The sequence below is a fragment of the Lemur catta genome, chromosome 5, assembly GCF_020740605.2.
Source record: "Lemur catta isolate mLemCat1 chromosome 5, mLemCat1.pri, whole genome shotgun sequence".
NCBI classification, from domain to species: domain Eukaryota; kingdom Metazoa; phylum Chordata; class Mammalia; order Primates; family Lemuridae; genus Lemur; species Lemur catta.
Window position 1 is genome coordinate 50,395,550 of NC_059132.1, and position 10,076 is coordinate 50,405,625.

A 10,076-nucleotide genomic window follows, 5' to 3' on the forward strand; every position below is an offset into this window, starting at 1 on the left:
GGATCAAAAATATTTGGGGGAAAAAACAATAAAAAATAATAACACAACAATAAAAATGATATATATAAAAAATACAGTATAACAACTATTTACATGGCATTGGCATTGTATTGGGTATAAGTAATCTAGAGACAATTTAAAGTATATGGGAGGATGTACATACATTATTTGCAAATTATACATTATTTTATATCAGGGACTTGATATCTGTGGATTTTGGTATCCATGGGGAATCCTGGAACCAATCCCAGTGGATACTGAGGGACAACAGTATTATGTCAGCTTTAGTACACAGAGTATTGGCTTGAGAAGTTGCAATAACTCATAATTCTCTTTCCTCTATAAATATAGTTATAATTACCTGCTCACTCCGATTCTTGAAATAGGGTGGATAAAAACATTCTTGCCTTGCCTTTTGCAAGTAAGCATGTTAATTTTGCAAAAGAGACATAAAGGGAGCCTATTTTGCAGTTCCACCTTTCTCCCGTTTCTGTTCCCTTTATTTTGTGATAGTGGCCACTTTTATAAGTGAATAGTCTATTGCAGACTGAAGAGAGTTGAATGCATGATAGGCTTTTAGTGAGTACTCACTATGTGCTGCACTTTCAAATAAATTCCTTTTATTTCAGTCTTGAAAAATTCTTTTGGGTGATATTATGCAACTTTGACAGATGAAGAAAAAATTGAAGCTCACAGAGATAAAGTTACTTGCCTAAAATCACACAAAGCAAAATTTCAATCCCAATTTTTTAAACTAAATTTCCCACAAGACATGACATTTGCTCCTTGGTTTGTAGAACATCACTACACAATTGAACATGCAGTGGAGTGAATCTGCTTTCAAAGGAACCCAAGTGTGGCCCATGGCTGAGGAATTAAGAAGATGGTCCCTGACTCAGATTCTGACTCAGGCATTTGCCAGCTCTGTGACCTTGGCAAGTCAGCTAATGTTTATTATTGGACCTCTTTTCCCTATTTTATGAAAAGAATTGATAACAGTTCCTACCACATATGGATGTTGAGAGCATTAACTGGGTAAATTACACAAAGTGCTTAGAACAGTGCCAGGCATGATGTAAACACTGAAAATACTCAATACATGTTAGCCATTGTTATCCTCCTGACTCTCATATTTTGATTCCCCCATCCCCCAGCCAACTCTTCTAAGCTGGAGACTCATGTATCCCTCTGGTGCTGATGGTGAGGATATTGACCCGGATAGTCACGGGCCTCCCAAACTCATCCATCATACCCCAAATCGAACTCACTTTGGATGCCATTTCCACAAGCATCTTTCCCTCTAGTCAGACCAGACTTGCTGGTTTCTAATAGCATTTTACTTTCTGGTGCCTCCTTGCCATTGTACCTGCTCTTCCTTCGGCCCAGTCTATTCTTCTGTCCCTGCAGGTGTCTCTTTTATCCTTCAATATTCTTACACCAACTCCTAAAGACTGAGTTAACAGCCTTCTTATGTTTCCCTGCCTGACACTCCCATAATACTAAGTCTGTGCTTCTATTGTACATATCCACTGCATTGTATGTTTGTGATGATGATGGTGATGACAAGTTATTTCCTTACAGGGCATGGACTTCTTGAGATAAAGACTATTCCATTCTTTTCTTTATCCCCGGTTTGTAACACAGGGCCTCAAACATAATATTGTGGAATGAGTAAAGCATCACGGTATTTGCTAGATGTTTGACTTTTAGGTGACTCCTAGTAAGAACTCTCTATAAAATGTATGGTTGGCTTTTGGAGTAGTCCAATTATAATTGTCATAAATCTACATGTACCCTTGTAGCATGTCTGACACAATTTTCTTGTATCTGTCCTATGCAATTTGTGCTTGATTTCAGCATTTGAGTAAGCCCCCTATCCACCTCCTTCCTTCATGCCCATTCCTGGAAGATAAAATGAGCTGGATATGAACTCCAAATGTTATTTTTGCTTTGATGTCTGAGTTGATATCGTATCCATTTTTTATCATCTATCGTTCATTCATACGTATTTATTGAACACTCACTATGTGACAGGACCTAGTCTAAAATCAATTGTGCTTCTACTGCATGTTGTATTATACCCTACTGTGTAATATTATATTATAGCTATATGTGAATGTTGTTGCTTTTGCTCCCCCGGTACAGTTCCTGAAACATATACATTCAATATGTTAGGTGAATAATTGAATCGATAAATCTATGACCCAATGGCTAAATTTGGATATCCATTCACAATTTAGTTTAAATTCTAGATTTAATAATCAAACATAATAAATGGCTTAGATCTATTTTCCAATTCAAATACTCTGTGTTCACACTTTATTTGAGATTACGAGATACCATATATTAATAATTAGGTTGGTGGTTTTCAAATTTTTAAAGCAGTAGAACTTTGTTTTCAAGTGTAGTTGAAAACACTGAAGAGTTCACAGGAAAAGTAAAAATAATTCTTAATTCTCTCATCCAAAAGCAATGTTTGATGAGTGTATTACCTACAGATCCATAGTTTTGCAAAACACCAGGATGCACCATTTACACAGAATTCAATGTGAACTGTGCCCCCTAGAGTTGTCCACTGTGGCAGCCCTTGTTACTTTACTATCTTCTTTATGTGTATATCTATGTGTATGTCAATTAATATATGTATATAATAGCATCCTGATTTTCTAATTTTATTAATATTTTTCATATTATTAAACTCATTTTCTAGTTAACCTTTTTATACTTACCATTGTTCTGTCCACAAAATTTAGACTCATGGAGGATTTATAGAGCTGCCAGAGAGATGAGTTTATGCTCTGAACTCTGTGGTTCCCATCAGGAAACTGACATATAGAAGTATGTCATATAACATCAAGGCCCTATCAAAATGATCCTGATTCCCATAAACGACATCATATTCATCACTGGCAGCATATTTCTGAAAGTATAGAGTGTTAAGGTACACAAAACAAATCCTTACAGAACTAGCTGCCAACAACATTCATTATTAGTTACATTTCAATTGATACAATTCTTCTAGAAAATATAGTTAAGAAGCAAAGACACCTTTCACCCAATGATACTAAGAATTTATAAAAAGTAAATAATTCAGTAGTAGCAAAAAATATGCTAATGGTGTTTATTGCTGTATTATTTGTAATATGAGGCTGACGTACCCTTTCTTTATATTTTTTATTCTGTATAACAAACAAATTCCACATAGATTTAAATGAATGTAAAAAATGAAACCACCAAAAACAACAAAAAATTTTATGTGAATATTTAATAAATCTTTGTGGAAAAATTTCTGATACATCAAAATGACAACAAAAATGACAATAGTAGAATATTTGGCTATATAAAAAATGAAAACTTCTATAAATAGGAAGTATCATAGAGGGGGCAGAAAAGGGTGAACATCCTTACTATATAAGACCAGTTCCAACTCAGTAGAAAAATTGATAAAGGGTACTAAACAAACAGAAATACAAATGGTTCATAGACAAGTAGAAATATTTAAACTTAGTAGCCAGAAGTGAACAAATGGAAGGCTCTACTGTATGTCTCTCTTTCTCCTTGTCCAGTGACTATCTTAATAGTCTTAACAGTTGTGTTTAAACCTAACCTATTTGCCTTTAGCCCTATGGCAAACATAAATTCAGATGTCCCAGCCATCCACGGTGCATATTTTTCAGTGGACTATTTACCTCCGTCTCCACTTCTCCGGCAGCATTGTACACACTAGTGAATACACAACTTCCCCAACACTGCACCATCCTTGGGCAGCCCAAGGCCCAGCCATTTGGGGCCAGTTTTCCTTCTAGCAATAGATATCATTTGCCCAACTTTCTGAGTAATTTCACCAGAGGATTGGAAATTAGAAGGACGCATGGACTGCCACCCAAGCCATGATTCCTAGATCCCTCTGCCCTAATATGACTTATATAATCAGAAAAAAATGGGGAAATATCAATGCATATAATGTTATTAGAACTATATGAAAAACATATTTGCATGAAGAAGAATATATATAAAAGGGAAAATAGTTGTATTGCAATGATGGAGTTAGAAGTTACTTCTAGATTATTGTAAAACAATTTTTTAATGCTGGTTATTTTCAGCTTTTAATAGAAAGCAAGAAACAGTCACAGTTGTAGCACCACATAATAAACTAGAACTTCAAGGGGAAGATGTAGCCTGCCTCCTTCTGGTACTGCCTAAGCACTCTTTCCTATTCACCTCCTCATCCCAAGCCTAAACAATCTTTGCAGAAATAAAAAAAAAAAAAATCAAAGAGTGAAAATTTTCCTTAAAGGGGCAGATAATGAGACAGTTAACCATTCTGGTCCAATCAATTTTAAGATGTTTCAAGTCATAAAGTCAAGTTATATATAAGACTTTAAAAAGTGCTGAGACATCATGAGGAAACTGATAAACTATCAGTGAGGGGCTTATTTCATTTTGTTTTGTACTCTACAGTCAGGTAAATAGTAAAAAATATTTTGGGCAACTTGTGAATAAATGATTTTTTTTGTTTGAAAGTTTAAAAGAAGATGCCGTGGGTTTTTAAACTTATTAATTCCATGGGTAACCTTACTAAACTGTGCTTCATAGATCGATGGCTTCTCTACATTTTTTCATTGTTCAGTTAATGGCTGAGAGAGGACATGCACAGAACTCTTCTGCGCACATTTATTTCTCCCAAAAGTGTTATTTTATAGACATACGTCATCGCAATTCTTCGCACAATAAAGCAATTATTGTGTTCGTAAGAGAGAGGGCCACTCTATTTTTCTCCTCAGAGAGACCCACAAAATAAACAATTTTGAGAACATTAGTCTAGACCTTATTCTGGGAAAAGCCTGTATAAACCTCTTTCTTGTCTAGAATTCAAGGTGAACCTACATAGCTGTTTCAGTAAAATTTTTTGAGAGGAACAGGATCTAGAAACATCCATTTAATAAATCTTAAAACTTATAAAATTATAGAAATAGGTTTTTACTTCATTTGAATGAGTAAATGCTCTCATTTATTTTTTAAAAAATTTCTTTTTTTTTTTTTTTTTAATTTCAGCTCATCATGGGGGTACATAAGTTCAGGTCATATACATTGTCCATGTCCTGCCCATCCCCCCAAGTCAGAGTCCCAAGCGCGTCCATTCTCATTCTCCAGACAGTGCACCTGGCACTCACCATGTAGTCATACCTCCATCCCCTCCCCGCCCCCCCCACCTCCCCGGGTCTGCACCTTCAAGCATGACCATTCCCCAGAGGGTGCGCAACGCACTCGTCATGTAGGCATACACCCATCCCCTCCCCCCACCCCCCCCATCCCAGTCTGATATCCAATTGGTATCCTTCCCCGATGTACATTTAGGTGATGATCAGGGAAACCAGTTTTCTGGTGAGTACATGTGATGCTTGTTTATCCATTCTTTGGATACTTCACTTAGTATAATGGGTTCCAGCTCTCTCCAGGAGAACCAAAGAGATGTCGTATCATCGTTATTTCTTATAGCTGAGTAGTACTCCATGGTATACATATACCACAGTTTACTAATCCATTCGTGGATTGATGGGCACTTGGGTTGTTTCCACATCTTTGCGATTGTGAATTGTGCTGCTATAAACATTGGGGTACAGGTGTCTTTGTTAAAGAATGACTTTTGTTCTTCTGGGTATATGCCCAATAATGGAATTGCTGGATCAAATGGTAGGTCTACTTGAATCTGTTTAAGGTATCTCCATATTGCTTTCCATAGGGGTTGCACTAGTTTGCATTCCCACCAGCAGTGTATGAGTGTTCCTGTCTCTCCGCATCCATGCCAACATGTGTTGTTTTGGGATTTTTTGATAAAGGCCATTCTCACCGGAGTTAAGTGGTATCTCATTGTGGTTTTGATTTGCATTTCCCTGATGATTAGGGATGTTGAGCATTTTTTGATACGTTTTTTGGCCATTCTTATGTCTTCTTTTGAAAAATTTCTATTCATGTCCTTTGCCCATTTTTTGATAGGATTGTTTGATTTTTTCTTGCTGATTTTCCTGAGTTCTAAATAGATTCTTGTTATCAGTCTTTTATCTGATGCACAAACCTTAAATGGGAAACGATTAGAATTCTAGAAGAAAATGTAGGAAAGACTCTCACAGACATTGGTCTAGGCAAAGAATTTATGAAGAAAACCCCTAAGGCAATCGCAGCAACAACAAAAATAAACGAATGGGACCTGATTAAATTAAAAAGCTTCTGCACAGCCAAAGAAACAGTCATGAAAATAAACAGACAGCCTACAGAATGGGAAAAAATTTTCGCATATTTTTTAAAAGATTTCTGATGGCATTATATTTTCCCCTGTGTAAAGAACAGTATATTTAAACTTTATATTTGAACAGTCTTACCATTACAAGGATAAAGATATCTCTGGAGGCCATTATTTTTATTTATTTTTTAGTCTTTATAGTACATCTTGCAATTGATCAAATCATTGCTATTACAAGCTGAAAAGAGGTAATGGTGAAAATTTTGAGCCCTAAGAAGGAAAAAAAGCCTACTTTTCGATGAAAGTACACTGCATCTATCCTGGTGATTGGTCTCTTTGGGGCATTTTAATAGAAAACCATGAAAGTAATGCTGTTTTATGCTTACAGAGACCGAGTTTATAACTTGACTATTTCATCATTTGTTGTAGGATTTCATCTTTCCACAAATAGGTTTTAAATTTGAGCAGTGACTAAGACAAATGGTTTTACGAACAATTCGTAGGTAAAATACATTTTGTGCCTTAGTTTAAAAATAGCCCAAAAGTTCATTCTATCAAAACTGGCTTAAGGGAAAATCAGAAGCAGGACCAAGACTGGGCCTCCTCCTTTGAGCATTAATGGACATTCACTGCCTTACTCTCTTCTGAACCACTCTCTCCAGCAACGGTGAGCGGGAGACCCTCCTGCATTATTGATTTTCCCAATCTCCTGCCTCCATAGACACAGGAGTAGGCTTCTGGGCCCCACAGCCCACCTGAAACCTTCCTTTGCATATCCTAAGGTTCATTAATGCACTCGGCTGCGAGGTGGTCCATCTGCTCTGGGCTCATGCTTACTCATTCCTTCATCGATTTTCAAAAGTGGAAGACAGCAATATAAAAATTAATTTCCTTGCTGATAAAATGACAAAAGACAATTATTTTCTCTTTCATCTCCACTAATATGGAAAATGACATCAGGACCCATCCTTTCCTCTTCCCCTCCTTTTACAGAGGACAAAGTGTCCCTCCTCCGATCTAAGGCCCTTCTATCTGCATGTTCTTGAAATCTTGATCAACTTTCATCTCCTCAGTGACCTCAATCCATCAATCATCCCTCCTCTCTTCCTCTTTCTATTTTGATGTTATTTCAAACTTACAAAAACGGTGCAGGAATAGTACAAGAAAATCCCATTTACCCAGGTCCACCAATTGTTTACATTTTTCCCTGTCTGCTTTAGCATTCTTTCTCTCTCTCTCTGAGAAATTATTTCAGATACATTGGCGACATCAGAGAGAGACAGCATATTTCTTAACTTCTAAATACTTAAAGTATATTTCCTAAGCACAATGGCATTCTCCTCTATAACCACAGTGCAATGATCAAAATCACAAAGTTTAATATTGATGTAATACTATTATTTAATCCATGGTCTATATTTAAGGAATTTAAGACCAACCTGGGCAATATAAAGAGACCTCATCTCTACAAAAAATAATTTCAAAAAATTAGCTGGGCATGGTGGTGGGCACTTGTGGTCCCAGCTACTCAGGAGGCTGAGGCAGGAGAATCACTTGAGCCCAGGAGTTGGAGGCTGCAGTGAGCTATAATTGTGCCACTGCACTCCAGCCTCGGCAACAGAGTGAGACCCTGTTTCTTAAAACAAACAAACAAACAAAAGTTTATAGAGTAAACACCATTTCATTTTTAGAAGTGTCCTTTAATCTGGATTTGTCTGTTGTGTCCTCATGATTCAAATTCAAGTTATTTAATTTTGGCAAAAATATCACAGATACAATATTTTCAGTGTATTTTATCAGAAGGGACTTGATAACAGTTTGTCCCAATCCGATACTGGCAACATTCACTTGGTTAAGGTGGTTGGTGTCTGCCATATTTCTCTACTGAAAAGTTATTGTTTTTCCCTTTTTAATTAATAAGGTATTTGTGGGGAGATAAATTGAGACCACGTTGATACCCTGTTCCTCATTAACCTTTCTCCTACTAATTTTAGCTGGCATTGACTATTTTCTATTCCTCCTATATTTATTAGTTGACATTCTACTGAAGAGCTTTGCCTTCTCCTCAGTGAATGAATGAATAAATGAAATTGCCATGAACTCATGGGTTTCGTTTTTTTTAAAAAATGGGTCATCTAGTTCTATAATGATTTATTATATTTCAGTGGTCACATGGCTCAAGATTTGGTCATGAGAGTCTCTCACCTACGTACTTTGCATTTCTCAGCCCACTGCTTCCCACAGCATTTTAACAAACATCTCTCCTTTTTAGACATAACTCTCTGTCTATTACCATACCTCTTATTTCCCTTTACAGCTATATTTCTTGAAAGAATAGTCTGTACGTGCCTTTTCCATTTCCTCCTCTCACATTCACTCTTTACCTTACTTAAGACTATTTTGCATCTATATCACTTCACCAAAACTGACCAAAATGACCAAAACCACCAAAACCCAAATCAAACAAAACCATAAAAATGACTGTCCTATCACTAAGTTGCATGAACTTAGAAACATTTATTTTTGATAACCACTTCTCCCCTCTCTCTTTCTCTCTTTTAACTTCTTCATTATAAAATAAAAACAGATGCAGAAAATCACAGGGAATAAAGGTATAACTTAGTGAATTTTTATAAGTTGAACACCCTGGTAAACATCACTCAGGCCACTATGCCTGCTACTTTGAAGCCTTCCTCCACAAGTAACCACTATCCTAACTTCTATAATAATCAGATTTTTGCATATATGGTTTTATCACACATGTACATCCCTAGACACTGGAGCTTAGTCTTGCCCATTTTAAAAAGCTTGATACATTGGATAAGTCTCTTTTCATCTCTTTCACCTCTTCTATACCTTTCTGTTCCTTAGATTTTTTTTTTTGTGGAAAAACTGGGGCCATTTCACTGTAGTTTTCCCACAATCTGAATTTTGCTGATGGAATGCTCCTGGTACAGTTTAGCATGTTCCTCTGTCCTCTGTACTTTCTGCAAATGGCCAGCTGGGCCCAATCAGACTTGGGTTTGATTTCTTTGGCAAGACTATAGGTGGTGGTGACTGGCTGTTCATCTTTTTGTGCTGTTAACAGCCATTGATTCTCAATACCTAGATCTATTAAATCACTGGGGCTTGCAAAATAGTGACGTTTATTTATTAGTTGGAAACCTTTTTTAAAGAGACACTTTCCCTCACCTATCATTTAGTTAGTAGAGGAAAGGTCAGATAAATTCTTGATTCATTTCTATATTTATAAGTTTTCAAGATAATGACTACCATATTCTGAAGATAACCAATGTTTTTTTAAATATTGTTATGAACTCATGAATTTAAACATATTTAATGAGTTCCAATGTATCGTGAATCTTAACTTTATTGAAAATCAAATTGCTACAATTTTGACCAGTGGGAGCCTCTTCAGGTTAGAGCCTGAGTCTTTTTGACGTGACTACTAGTCTCTGATTTCTTTCTTGCTGTCTAATATGCCAAGGTATCCCAGGAACATCTTGTATATTTCTTGCCCCTGACCTGGAGCCAACGTTATCCCAATAAACCCTGGCTTCTTTTTAATGAGAAATAATATTTGAGGACTATAATCTGAGTACTACGGATGCTCTTTGCTACTGGGTTGGTCACTGTTTTTAGGCCTATTTGATGAAGGGAATTATATATATATATATATCTCAATATATAATATCAGTGTGTGTGTGTGTGTGTCTGCAAAGTATATTTCTATTCCTCCACACCAAGAATCCTGGTTTTCAAGAACACAGGGGATGGATTCAAATTAATATGTCCCATGATTACTCATTTGCTTTATCCAAGTGATTTTCAACCA